This window comes from Camellia sinensis, chromosome 5 (assembly GCF_055761805.1).
Source record: "Camellia sinensis isolate YWXY chromosome 5, ASM5576180v1, whole genome shotgun sequence".
NCBI lineage: Eukaryota > Viridiplantae > Streptophyta > Magnoliopsida > Ericales > Theaceae > Camellia > Camellia sinensis.
Genome location: NC_138965.1, coordinates 13,914,295 through 13,929,821, shown reverse-complemented (window position 1 = coordinate 13,929,821; position 15,527 = coordinate 13,914,295). Strand labels below are relative to the sequence as shown.

Here is a 15,527-nt window from a genome sequence, read left to right as displayed (position 1 = left end):
ACGGGGAGGGTAGACAGTGTATATAATTGTAGAGGTTGTCAGAAGACATGGAATAAAAAGTCATTATTATTATTATTGTTTAGACTTTTTGTATTCCATTGTATTTATTATGTTAGGAATTTTTGATTTCTAATCTTTGGAAAAACAAAAAAGCCTACAGTTAGACTTAATGACTTTTGTTTGTATCTACAAAGTTATAGTCTATAAATTGGCATTGACGCCAATATAATAAAAAAATGTAAATTCTCTCCATCTTCGTTGCTTAAACTTTTCCTTGTTCTGTTTTTGTTGCTTAACTTGATAAAAAAATAGTAGAATAGAAATAGAAGAAAACTCATTTCCTTTCCTTATTTGTAATTGGTATCAGAGCTTGGTGAAGAACTTCTGAAAACAAGATCAAGCTATGTAAGTATTTCTGTCTATGTATAAATTTTGATATATATGTAAGCGTTTATGGTGTTCTTAATGATATATAAAAAAATTAAAAAAAATATTCGTCAAGTTTAGTCTTTAATTGTGTATCCTTTGTAATTTATATCTTTATAATTATTTGTTTCATTTATAATTGTTGTAAAACCTATATGCTTAGTGTATGTCAAAGCCCATATACTCATTAAAATCTTTTGACTGTTGGCCATAATTAGGCATTTTTAAGTCTTTAAAATCGTAAAGAGAGGTTTTAGGTAGCAGATAAATACACTAGGAGGGTCTTAGGTACCAACAACAATCTATAATGGCAATTAACCCTGAAAATATAATATACTTTGGAAATACAAAAAATAATGTTAATAGTAAATATGGCCATAGTTTGCATATTACTAAAGAATCTGCAAATATAAATAGTGTGTGTTCTAATTTAAATAATATTACTGATATTATGTGTTCTTGGTTTTCTAAATTAGATAAAAATCAAAAAATAAATCGAAATTATCTAGAATCCAAAGTGGAGTTTATAGAATCTAAAATAGACAATTTAGGTTCTATAATAAATATTGATTTAAACAAAGAAGCAAAAAACCAAATAAACCATTTGGTAACAAAATTAGAAACTATATCCTTCATAAACAATGATGGAATGAATAGTTTAAGAGATAACTTCATTCCTAGGCTATTTTATGGTACACAAGATATTATGATACTTCAAACCAATACCTATAATAGGATTGAATATGAAAATATTGTTGAAATATTGGATTATTGGAGAAAATTATATAAACATCTAGATTTAGGTATTGATGAAAGAAATAGGCTACTAGATCAGATAAGAGAAATTTATTTAGAACATGAAGCCCTTTTACGTCACTTTAATTATGATATTAATATGGCAACTAATGATGCTGATAGCCAATCAACTTCATCTGAAGAAGCATTAGATCAAGATGTTTCACCAGAAATAAATAAGGGAAAAAGAAAGGTAGAAGAGCCAATTGATCCTGAATTGTTTGGGGAGATGGAGAAAATTTTGACTTTATTCAAACAAATGAAGTTAAAAATGATACTAACACTAGAAGTACCTCCAATCCTACACCTGAGCCAATAATATCTAGAAAAGATAATAATCATAAGTATCTAATGTCACGCCCCAAAAAAATACAATAAAGATAACTCATATGCGGAATAAATATGAGAAACAACATACTTTCATATATCAGAGTTTACTGTTTAACAACCAGTTAAATGCCAAGTAGGCTTACATGTTTCCAAGTCATTGCATGGTTACACAAATTGAGTCTCGCCCATTACATCTTAAGCCCTTGGCTTTACAAATAACAAATATACATATACATAAGGCATAATTGAGAAGCTCTTGCTTCCCAAAACTCCATCCACGCTATTGCCTTGGAGAAAGCATCTCACCTGTACCTGAAAATGATATTTCCATATAGGGTGAGCCAACAGTCCAATAGAAACAATCTAACATAATTTATGAGGTTTAGCAAAGGTATAAATACCACGTACATAAACAATACCGATCCTAAAACATCCACAAGACCTGCATATCCATATGCCACTAAGACCAACCTTATTCCATTTTCCTTTAATTTCATTTCCAGTTCATATATACTACTCAATTCACGAGTTAAATTCGTTATCTTTCAACAATCAAAATGAGACTACAACTCAATGATTTTCCAATTATGCAAAACTCACATAAACACTTCAAACTTGCCATTTTAAGGATATTTCGTCTGAAGGAATCGACACCCATTTGTATATAAAATTTCGGGTCTTTCACCCAGGACACTTCGGCCAACTTGCTTTAAATGGAGTCCATCCCCTTTCTCCTCCCAAACAAATATACATATGCAATGTATTTATAAACATAATCATATATGGAGTACATCCCCTTTCTCCTCCCAATAAACATACATATACAATGTATCTATAACATGGTCATATTCAATGACACCAACAATGGATTAGCATTAAATCGCCTAATCCTCATGTAATTTCTCCAACAATCATAGCTATTCTCCACCGATTGCCCAATGCAATTATTTCTAAAGAGATGTTCAATATCAAAATAAATAGTTTATTCAAAATTTCCATAGGTGAGATAATACATATCCAATATCACCATTTATAAACACAACCTTCCAATTTCACGTTTTCAATGGTAATCCCAATTATTTATGTAAAATAATAATTTAATCAAAATTAGGGCAAAATTCCCCTTTCACCAAATATCAACCCAAACACCAAAATCAATTATTTTGGCATAACATGATCTTATATTCAAGCCTCATACTCGTTTACCTCATATTCATCAAAACCCCTCTTTTCATTTCATAGCCAAATCTTAGATTTGTCCAAACCACAACCAAATCTCATCATCTATACACAATAGCAAATAACTAAGTTAAAAACCATATTAGAGTGTAGAAAATCCCTACCTCAAGTTTGAAGAAGAAACGAGTTGAAACCCCAAAATCAACGATGCCTAAGCTCGATCTCCACCGCACACAACGTAGCTCTCGCCTAGATAACCAACTTTGATGAAGGACTTGGATCTAAATCCCAATGGATTTGGAGAAATCAAAGATCTTGTGAGGTTTTTGGTAGGCAATGTAGAGAGAATGGAGAGGAAATATTTTTAGAGAGAGATATATATACAAAAAGTGACATTCAATCAGCCCAAAGAGAGAAGAAATGGAAAAATTTTGGATCTACCTAACTTCCTGCACCTCCAGCTGCACCTGCCTTTTTAGTAGTGTGCTTCAGCCCCCTACCCTGTTTTCTGCACGTGCGGCCTCATTTCCTCCACGTGCGGCCCTCTCCCGCACTCCAGACCGATCGAGCGAACAAGCAACTTCGAATGCGTTTTGCATTTTTGTTTTAAGGGGCGCTGCCCCTCAACCCCGCCAAGGGGCGCTGCCCTTTGGACCCCTACGAGCTGACCGGGCAGCTCGACCCTCGCCAGGGTGCTGCCCTTGGACCCGCCAAGAGGCGCTACCCCCTAGACCGCCGCGAGCTGACCGGGCAGCTCAACCCCTGACCGGCCCAATCAAAGTGGCAAAACATGAAAGAAGGATCGAAATCGGGATCGCTACATCTAATAACTCAAAATGGTACTTATTTAGACTTGTCTCATGTTCCATTTAAGGATCAACCACAAGCAATTAATGATTGAGCACAATCATTGTCCATTATTATTACCAATTATAAAAATAGTTGGTCAAAGAAAAAATTCCTTCATTATATTGCAGCAACACTCCAAGGAGATGTGTTGCAATGGTTAAGACAGAGGGAAAAATCTGAAATTGAAAAAAGTCAAAAAATAGTTTTGTTGGCAAATTTTCTCACACTTGATACAATATTAGCTGAATTTGCAAAAATCATAAAAGAAAATTTATGTAATTTTGCTGGAGACACTAATTTGCAAGCGGATACAAATTATATTTTGATTAAATTAGAATTATGTAATATTTGTCCTTTTGAAGACCATGTTCAAGCTTTTAAAAAATATTATTATCTTATTGATCTACTAGCAAATCAACCCTACTTAGATCAATTTTTTCATAAACTCCCTAGTCCATGGGATGAGTTATGTATTAAAACAAATCCTGACTTTCTCAAAATAAATGGGTAAAGAAGAATATGATAATCTTGGTTTTCGCATTAATTATGTTCTAAGACTGATAGCAGATCGGTGTCTAGAAGCAGAAGCGAAAAAACAAATAAAAAAATCAAATTTCTAACTCAAAATATGGTCAAAAAATGTTGTCATAAAATTTTGAAAGAAAATTGGGAAATTGGTTGTAATACATTTCCCAAGCAAAAAAGATTTTCAAAAAAACGCAGAAAATATAAATGGAAACCTTGGAAAAAGAACAAAACATTTTCAAAAAAGAAAAAATATATTCGAAAAAAGAAACCAATAAGTGTTTCAAAAAAGAAACTTGTAAATGTTACATTTGTAACAAAGAGGGTCACTATGCACCCGAATATCTAAAAAGGGAAAAAATGCAAAAAAAAAAATTTATCAAAGTTCTTGAAGAATAAGATTTTGAAATAATATATGGCGAATAAATTTCTAATGAAGAAGAAATCTTGTACGAAATTTCTAGTAATGAATAAAGTTCAGATGAAGAACTAATCTTCATGATGACTAATACTGATAGTCAAGAAATATCTTAAGAAACAAATAGTATATCTCTAGAAGAACTACAATCCATTCAACTTGGAGATGTAATCGAAGAAGAAAAAACTTTTACCGAAGAAGAATTAGCAAAATTCGAAAAAATGCAAAAAGTTACGGTGCCAGAAATTTACAAACTTTCAAAATTCAACTTCTTCTCAGCAAGAGTGTTTGAATAATACAATAGTAACACTCAAGCAAAATGGTCAAAAGAAGAAAATATTGATATTCCTTTTTTTGATAAGAAAAATGTTGCAAGATGGGGAAAAAAATATCCTGAGATTAAATATATTCATATTGGATTAACATAGATAACCATAACAGCCTTATTCCGCCAAGGGATAGATACTCCTATTTTGGCAACAATTTTTGATAAAAGATTTTCCGACCTAATGAAAGCAATCATATCATTGGAGGAATTCAATCTAATTTGGCTAATAGAGTAGTTTGGTTTAATGTTAGACCAAATTTCTTTATTTCCATAAGTGATCCTAATCTTGAAGACATAGTTAGAATAAGAATTAAAACACAAGGATTAGGAATGAAATCGAATTCCTTTGATTTGGCTATTTGTTGGAAAACAATTCACGAATTGGCCAAATTTCCTGAAACAAAAACAAAATCAAACGATAATAAAATCGTTGAAATCTTTGAACCGAGACCATTTGACACAGTAATCCAATCGCGTCTAATGAATTGGAGCGATTTAGAAGTCCCTCGACAATGGTTAATCCATGACCTAGCAGAACAAAGAGAATCTTCTAAAACAAAAAAAATCCTGCACAAATACAAATGCAAGCATCAGGAAAAAAAATTATATGCTCAAAATACAATTCCAAAAATTAAAAGATCAACTTCTGTATTTGAAAAAAAAATTCCTAACAAAGTATTTTCAAAATTAAGCATTGGTGAATCGAGTAATAATTCTAATCAAGAATCTATTACTTGAACAATTGTTCAGATTCTTATTTTTCCAGGATCAAGAAGACAATTTGAACATATTAAATCTATATATATGTATCATTTTCAAACAAAAAATGATGATATTATTTTTTCTCCTAGTCAAGAAAAAAGAAGATACACATATGTATTGGGAACGTTTAATTTTGCTGGTTATAAACCCTATAGCCTTAGTGTTCTTATAGATATAGGAGCTATACAATCAGCTCTTGTATATGAAATGCCATACCAAAAGAAAAATGGACATTAATGAAATCCTCCGCCTGCAAAATTTGAAAAGGAAAATTGGCATGTGATTCGAGTGGTGCAACGTGATGAGTCAAGAAGATGAGCGTCTCTCTCCAACAGATATATTTTAGGGTATATATAGAAGTGTTTTGGTTGGAGAAAAATAAGAAGTAGAGAAGAGAAAATTTTGTGATATTGTCAAATATTGTATTGTGCTTTATTGAGTTGTATTTTCTATGAGAAAATATGTTGAGAGTTTGAGCAAAATTGTAAAAGGGTTTCTATCCCTTATTTATATTATTCTTGTAAAAAAAGAGTTTTTGTGAGTGATTTTTCGGGATAAAAAATCACTTGGGTTACGTTTGAGTAGGCACCGGATTCTAAACTAATCGAACTGATAAGAATTTATCACTCATTGTAAAGGTTCACTAGCACCCGTGAAACTAGTAGTGTAATTACTATTTGAAGATTAGTTAAGAAATTGCTGAGGAGGATACTTAGGGAACGAACGTAGGCCCGGTATGTCGAACCATTATAAATTACTGTGTTTGATTTTCTTTCCCTATCTTTTTTACTTTTATATTAATTATTATTGCTCTATTATTTTACTTGTTGAAATTCAAATATTTTGATTATTATTTTTAAATAACCCAATTCACCCCCTCTTGGGTTGCCTACCTGGGATAACATGTTCAAATTTATATCTATATGTTTAAATTTTTTTTATCTATTCAAATTATTTTCTGTCTATTTAAATTTTTTGTTTATCTATTCAAATTTATATCTATCTATTCAAATTTGTGTCTATCTGTTGAATTTTTTAACCTAACTATAGAATTTTTATAATTTATTTTTTCTATCAGTTCAAATTCACACTATTTTCAATCTCTCTCTCTCTCTCTCTCTCTCTCTTCTCTTTTCTCTCTCAATCTGGTAAATTTTTTTAAATTTATCTACTAAATTTATTAAGCTTATTTTTAATCTATCTATTCAAATTTTGATAATATCTGTTCAATTCTTTGATTTTATCTGTTTAAATTTTGATCATATATTAAGAAATGATACATCCCTCTAATTTGGAAGCTCTAAAAAGAGCACTAATGATGTAAAAAATCAAAAAAAAAAAAAAAAAAAATCAAAGCCAAAACATCACTCACATGGGACCCACACACCAATTAGAGCTATTAGACCTCTTAATTTAGAGCTCCGAATATTTTTTCTTTAGATCAATGCAACATTTTTTGTCCAAAACACAGATAGACAAACACACACAACCAGACAGATAACCAACAATAACAACAACAACAATAATAACAATAACAAATTATAGAAAAAAAAAAAGCACAACATTGATATGTCCATTCAGTTTCAAATCAAAGACCTCTCCACTAACTACATTCTTCACCTCACTGAGTGTGATATATCCATTTCTTACAGGAAGACACCTTAAGGAGGAGAGCTTGAACTACACATTTCAAGCAACACCATATTCAAAAACTCAAACCAATGCATCAAACACACATGCATATGAATATATATATATATATATATATATATATATATGTTGAGATAGAGAGAATCGAAAACTCAAGATCCATTTAACACTGACCTAGAAAAAATATGAGACTCCTCTGGCTCAACTCCCGTCCCCCCCCAACCAAACTCTCCTTAACCGCACGTACTATAAACTCCTTTTCCAATACATCACCAACTTCATATCCATCGATCTCATGGCCAAAACTCTTCTCTTTGCCAGCACATTTCGAACTATGATACACTCGTGCCATAAGATTCCCGAATTCACCCCGAGTGTTGACGCTCACTTTGTCAACGTCAGTACTCTCACGGCTGAGTGGTTGCCAACGATGAAATCGACAGCACAGTCGGGTAAGAATTTCCGATCTATATAGAAAGGCAGTCACCTCCTTCGTGACTAATTTCTTTGGTAGTGGCACATGACGGAGGAAAAGATCATGTACCATAAAAGACCCGAGCTCGTCGCTGTTCGTCAGCACGATCTTAGATCTTAGATATGGAGACTCGGATTTGGATCTCAGTCTGTTTGTTGGCCTTTTCACTGCTATCATCGGCTTATGGCTTCACGGCATCCTAAATTGACTTCATTGTGCTCTGCAGACGCCGGTCGTTAGGGATGCTCATGAGAGAGAGGAGAGAGAAAAAAAAGAAATACAGTTGAGGGAGAGAAGAGATACAATAGATAGAGAAAGAGAGAGAAACACAGTTGAGGGAGAGAAGAGACACAATAGATAGAGTGAGAGTGAGATAGAGAAACAGGTTTAATTGGGGGTGAGCAGCGGATATACCGATCCACCAAAACCGACCGAATCGAACTGATCCGCTGCATTTTGGACGGATGCGTGATGACGAGCGGACGGTTGCAGATTGATTTTCTCTAATCCACCAATCTGGTGGACGGATGACGGATTTGAGATTCCTTTGGCCGCAACCAAACCGCAAACCGTAAGCACCCCTAGTAATTTATAAGACTTTGTGTTTTTAGTTTGTTTAAATATTCTGTTTGTATTTTCAATTAAAAAAGAGTTTAAATATTCTGTTGAAAAAAAGTTTTCAACTTGAATATCTTTTTGAATTGAAAAAAATAAACGTATTATTTATCTATATTTTTTGATTTTTAAATCTACTTCTAAAAATAATAAATAGAAAAAATGATATATACTGGTTGGTTTTTGTTTTCAAAAACAAATAGATGTAACAATACAGAGACATATAATCTCTATTACTGCTCTGTTCATAGTTTTTGTGGTTTGAATTATTTTTTATATTTTAAGAACCACAGATTATAATGCTTTATGTGGATGAGGCATGCTGTAATTGTGGCATGTGAATAAGGCATGCAGTGATTGTGATATTCTAAAGTTTCAAACTTTTTTGCTTTGGATGAGACATGCAGTAATGGTAATATTTTTTTAAGTCATTGACTGTAATACTTTTTTTTTTTTTTTTTTTTGAGAAAGTGCACAAGTTGAATTATGTTGAAAATTTATAAAATTTGAAACCGCCAAACCGATTCGCATCCATCCGCCAAACTGCCAATCCACTCAATCCACATCCGCCCGATTGGCAGACGGATGCAGATTGATTTTCTTCAATCCGCCAATCTGGCAGATGGATGGCGGATTAGAGGTTCTGTGACCGCAACCGACCCGCGCCCACCCTTAGGTTTAATGGTAAAATAGAAAGAGGAGAGGTTTTAAATATATTCGGGCCTAGACCTTTAGATTTAAAAAAAAAAAAAAAAGGATTTGGACTATTGGATAGAGTGTCCTTAATATTATTCTTTTTGTAACACATATCATAATATAAAATATCATTGTATTATTTAAAATTAATTCTATTTTCATTTTGAAAAATGATTGAGGGCCCGAAATGGCTTGGCTCGAATGTGGCTCGAATTTTTTTTTTTTTTTTTCTTCTGCCATTTTCGACGCAGAGGAAGCGGAGGAAGAGAGAGAGGGAGAGGGAGAGAAAGAGGGAGAGGGAGAGGGAGAGGGGTCGCCGCCGTCTCCGATCCGTCGCCGATCGCCGCGCCTCCGCCTCCGTCGCCTCCGCCATGCCTCTGCTCGCCATGCCTCTGCTCGTCGCCTCAGCCATCGCCGATCGCCGCCTCTGCCATCGCCGATCGCCGCGCCCCCCGCCTCCGCCTCCAGCCCATTTTTTAGGCCCCCTCCAGTCCCCCTCCTCCCCCTCCCCCTCCCCCTCCTCCGTCTTCGTCTCCCCCTCCCCCTCTCCGTCTTCGTCTCCTTCTTCTGCTGGAAAAAAAAAAAATTAAAACCACGAAACGACGTCGTTTCGTGGTTTAGGGGCATTCGGGGCGGAGGAATTCGGGCCCTGTAGCATTGTTGTTTCATTTTATGTCAGACATCATATCTCTAGAAGTGATTTACATACACGTGTAGCATCCAATTTGATATTATTGATTAAAATAATGGAACTCAATACTTTTTTTGTTAAGTTTTTAGAAGATGAATTGATAAATGCCAAATAATAAATAGTGTAAAGTATTTAAAAAAAAAAAAATAATGATTCATAAAAAATGATTGTGCATATTTAAGACACCTATTGATGTTTCTTGAATAATTTTTAAATAAACATTTTGAATTTATAATATTATTGATAATACACCTACATGAGTTTTGCTAGAAAAGATATGCAAAAATAATTTGGTTGAAATATAAAATTTAAAGTTATTATGACGTGTCGCATAATTAATCAGAACCATTTTTAGAATTGAAATTATTAAGGTTATAGAGATTTTGTACCTAGTTTCATTTGAGGACATTGTTTATGATTTGAATTTGTAATTTTTTGTACATCAATGTGAATAACTTTTATGATCTTACAGATATAAAAATAAATCTTACCTTTGAGTCAAACCATCTTAAGCACTTTTTTCATGTAATAAAATATTTGAATATTGTCATATAAAAGTATTATAATAGATCATAATCAAATACTACTTGAACTATAATTAAAGATCTGATGCATCACTTTAAACATAACCAAAAACATAAGAAATTAGCAAAGACCTTTTCGATTAATAACTATAATAATACACCATGAGTTATAACCAAGTCATAATTTGTATATTATAGAATTTTTTGTTTTTTTCTATTATTTTTATTTAAAATTTTTTTTCAATACAAGTAGAATTAATGATTTTTAGTAATTTTAATTAACATAAATGAGGATTTGATTTCAGGTTGTGAATACACCTTTTTTTTCTTCTTAATTTTTTTAATTTTTTTTATGAGTCTTTTACATAGAATCACACACACAATGACAAATTTTCATCAATCATTAATAAATTTGTTTGTACATGGCACGAATCACCTATGAATAATATATTATAGTAAAACAATACTTAACGTTGTGGAACCACAAGATGCTGCAAACTGTAAGAGAGCCACTACTAAAAATTGGACCTTTTGCGACGGTCTCAAACATCCCGAAAGGTGCACATGTTGTCGCAAAAAACTTTTTGCCAAATTACCATAAAATCTACGGAAAAAAACTATTGATGACCAAATCAATAACTGAAGCAATTTTTTATATTATTATTATCAGCAAATCAATAACTATAGCGATTGATCTGCCTATCAACAAAACTATTTGGAGAAGCCATCAGATATCTTTATATGGGTCATGATTGAGACCCCCTCCAATCACCACCTCCACTACCTTCCACACGCACGTGGCGGGTGGTGATTGAAAAAAAAAAAAAAAAAAAAAGTGGCCAATCAGGTGAAGAGAGGGTCAAGAGAGTGGGAAAAAAAAGGGGTCCGGGTCATTATTGATCTTTATATATAGCTAAAGTTGTACAAAGGAACACAGCTGCACAGTATAAAAGAGAAATTATTAGGGAGAAAAACAATGGATTGTATGAAGAACCAATAAGCTACTCACAGATTGAAAATGAAATTAACTGGTTCCACAAACACCCACTTATTCTGACACCATACACAAAATGCTATGAAGCATGGATATTTTGACAAACATGTCGTACCGATCAAACAAAAGCTCCCAAAATTTGGACAATTAAATATTAAATTAGGACTAAACCCTAATTAATATTCCATCATCCAAATCTTAGGGGTGAAATAAAATCTAATGTTCACGTCTCATAAGAATTTAAGTAAATTTTCATCCTCAAAAGATTACAAGGGATAAAAAAAAATTAACAAAACACCAACCAAACCATCCACCATAAATTCATAACTATCCATTACCTCCAACATTAAAGTAGCAACAACTTGTCAAAACAACTTAAATAATGTAACGTTGAAAAACAACCTATAATGCCAAATTGTCAAAAATACTAAGGTCATAAAAAATAATAAATACATAAACTAATATCAACCTTAAACTCAAGAAAATCAAAAGAAGTCCAAACGACATGTCCAACAACTATATTTATTTTTCTTCACCACTGTAGTCCCAACTAATCCTGCAAAGGAAGCTCGGCTGCGCTCAAATAGAACGTATCCGAGTTGCCAAGAGACAAAACGGGTTAGTATACAAGTATACTGGTATGAGTACAAATACTTGACACCCACGTGTCCACTAGACACAAACAAAAATACATTTAATTCTTGTTACGGGACAAGACAAGTAGTTTCATTCGCATCGAGATGAATGGATAGTTTCCCGAGATACGGTGACATTTAGTTTCTTGCCCGTACACAACGAAATATAAATTGAGTATAAAATAAACAAAATAGAAATAAAAATATGGTAGGTCAGCCCTAGATAAAAAGTTAGTAAGACCCACCATTTTACAAAAAAATAAAATTAGTATAATTTAATCATAAGTAACTTGCTGAAGAAGTATAAAAATGCACCGTTTCATACATAAATAATTCGAATTGACCAAAACTCAAAGAACAAAAGTTGTACAAAGGTTACGCGAACAAATTTAGTAGAAACTGAACAGGTTGAGAAAAAAACTTAATAGAAAATCCTAAATGAAATTTGATCGAAAAATTTGGAACTGAAAACGAAAAGAAACTGCTGTAAGATGAATTTTTTTGGAAAAGTTTAAAACACGAAAGTGTTAAGAATAATGTTTTACTTCAGTTTACGCGAAACCAATAAAAATGAGCTCGTTTTTTTGGGTTAAAACAGCCTCTAAAATCTACATTGCTAAAATGAATCAAAACTACTATAACTAAAGATCATCCGATTATAAGTTCTAATTAATATTTTTAATAAAAAATTAAAACACAAAAGTTGTCTAGAATCACGTATACATGCTTCTGCTCAAATTTTATAATTTATCGAGGTCGTTTACTATTTTTCAAGATGTACAAATCAATACAATTTACACTATACCAATAAACTCATAATTAAATTCTTTGTACCTTAACACCATCACTTCGGCCCTTCACTTCCGTCCTACACATATCCCATGTGCCTCCCGTATACCTAACACTGCTTCGGAGCCAAACTTGCACGGGAATATCGTCCCGAGTTTGACCCACACTCCCCGAATGGTTAGCATATACGTACGCGCGTAAATCAAAGCACTTGTCTACTCATGAGAACGAGACAACAATATATATATACACAATCTCTCGTCTACTCATGAGAACAAACATAACAATGCCATGCTTAAGGCATTTAAATAAATTTAATAATCCTCACTTTTTTTCTTATACAATTTTTCTCACCATCACTCAAATAAAACAACAATCTATGGAGTCATGATAGAAGGAATTTATTTATAGGTTCCAAGTTTATTTTAATTTCATATAACCATAAGTGTGATTACAACCATAAAATAAATCCATATAAAAATCATAAACCTTACATACACAACTAATCAAAATAATTAAAATCAATCTATCATCTACATGCAAAATACAAAATCAAACCAACAACAGATAAATAAAAACAACGAATTAAATATAAATCAAGGGAGGTGAGTTTTGCATTCATAATATTTTTTAAAGATCAAAGAAATATTTAAAGAACTAATAGAGTCACCAAAACAAAACCCTAACCCTTTCTTTCTTCTCCCTTCTCCTCTTTCTCCTCGCTGCCTCTCTTTTCTTTGTTGATTAACCCTCTCTCTCTCTCTCTCTCTCTCCCCCCATGGCTGCTACTAACTTGAGGATTCTTCACCCATACCTTTATAATAATAACAACCTAGGTTTAAATAACCTAATAACATTATATAATAAATAACACATTAACATTATATTTTATTATATAAATGCAACCTATATAAATATAAATATGATATATATTTTGTCAATATATAAAACCTTTTTTTTTTTATATAAACAATATAAATATATCAATATTTAGATTAATTACCTATAATTAAATAACACATTAAATTAATTAAACAACACATTCAATTCTCATGTAACTACGCAATTAATAAACTCAAAAATAAAATAAGGTAATAATAAATAATAAAACATAAATAATGACCTACGAAAAATTAAGGTCACTACACTAATTAGCAGAGAATTAAGAAACAAATACAAAAATAACTAGAATCAAATTTATCTTTGAATTTGAACTAAGATGCATATATCAACATGAAACGAAAACACGTCAATTTGTCTAATTAGATCATAACACTTTCTCGTCTAACGATCATACAAAAAACTAATTAGCAAAGAATTAAACAAAAAAGCTAACTAGAATAGAACTTTATCTTTTGTCTAATTAGATCATAACACTTCTAATTAGCAAAGAATGAGACAAAAAAAAGCTAACTAGTATCGAATTTATAACAGTAAAATACAAATGAAATCAAGCAGAACATTACTTCAATTGCCTAACATTGAGAATGCGATGCTCAAGAAAATCATGGATGGTTGGAGAAAATTGAATAAGGGATCCAGATCGTGGGGTGTTGTTCAAAATAAAGATATAATGGCAGGAAAATATTGAGGTTGGTGATTGGAATTTGCATTATGGACAACTAATAATCACTAGCAAGAAGAGATGAGATATCCACAATCAGATTTTTTTTTTTTTTGAACAATATCCACAACCAGATTGCTGAAGCAGAAAGTGCAAAAGGTGTGAAAGTGGGCTATCAAAAATTTAGCTTAAAAGTAAAGAAAAACCATTTCAATGTCAAATTCCAATCTGCTAAAAAATGGATTTCACCTAAAACTCGATATAGATAGGAAACTATGAGTGGGAAACAAAACACAAGCCAAAAACAAGAACAAGAAAAACCCTATAGAAGTAGAAAAATAATATGTAGTTTGAGTAGGGAATTTAAGCAAACATGTGTAATGCATTGTAAAAAACACACAACCAAAATACAAGATTAATAAAACCCCATTTCATATTTTGAATCCATGAATCAAGATCATCATATCATAAAAAAATTCAAAATTCCAGTCATTCGTCAATGGCGGTGGTTGGGTCAATTTGGGAGTGGGTTAGTGTGAAGGAATGCGAAAAAAACCCTAGAGGCTGAAATTGGGGGAAAAGAGATAGAGATATAGAGATACACACACAGAGCAAAATATAAAGAACATACCTGGGGGTAGTGCTCCGATGGTGGATCGTGCTGCGAGATAAGAAGAGAATGGTTGCTAGTTTGCGATGGTGATATCAATGGCAGTGGTAGTCATCGAGGCAGTTGTGAGCAGCGGTGGCCATGTAATGATGTGCACCGATGAGCGACGGTGAAAGATTAACGAACGCTATGTGGTCTTGTGCAACATTGAGATAAGCGATGGTGGCTTCGACATTGATGCTCTACAAATTTGAGCTCTTGCTAGCGTGATGGGAGTGATTCTGAGTCGTATGAAGAGGGAAGATGGAAGATGCAGATGGAGAGAAAGAGAAAGGCAACAAGGATATGATGAAATTTGGGGATTTTGGGCACCAAGGGTTTCAGGAAAAGGAGCTTTTTTTTAAAAAAAAAAATTTTAGTGACGGCACAACAAAGGCCATGGCCAAAAAAAAAAAAAAAAAAAAAACTATTTGCCACAGGAAGAAAGAGTTGTCGCAAAAAATAGGTCTTCCGTGACGGCTAGTGGTTTGTCATCGCAAAACTCATCCAACATACCTTTCTCTCTTTTTGAGATAGTAATTTCTGTCGCAAAAAATTATCATTTGTGACGGGATATTAACCGTTACAAAAAGTTACTTTTTACGACGGCATAGTTTTCCGTCACAAAGGATT

General features: G+C 32.7%; 2 long non-coding RNA genes across 2 annotated transcripts; both read right to left on the bottom strand.

Moving 5' to 3' along the window:
• Positions 1-1,624: 1,624 nt before the first annotated feature.
• LOC145790440 (uncharacterized) lies at positions 1,625-15,282 on the bottom strand. Its single transcript, XR_014329147.1, has 2 exons — positions 14,877-15,282; positions 1,625-1,863 (listed from the first exon to the last, which is right to left on the bottom strand). It is a non-coding gene; the product is annotated as an uncharacterized LOC145790440 (long non-coding RNA).
• Positions 11,566-13,495, bottom strand: LOC145790439 (uncharacterized). The gene is made up of 2 exons (XR_014329146.1): positions 12,727-13,495; positions 11,566-11,830 (listed from the first exon to the last, which is right to left on the bottom strand). It is a non-coding gene; the product is annotated as an uncharacterized LOC145790439 (long non-coding RNA).
• Positions 15,283-15,527: the final 245 nt, after the last annotated feature.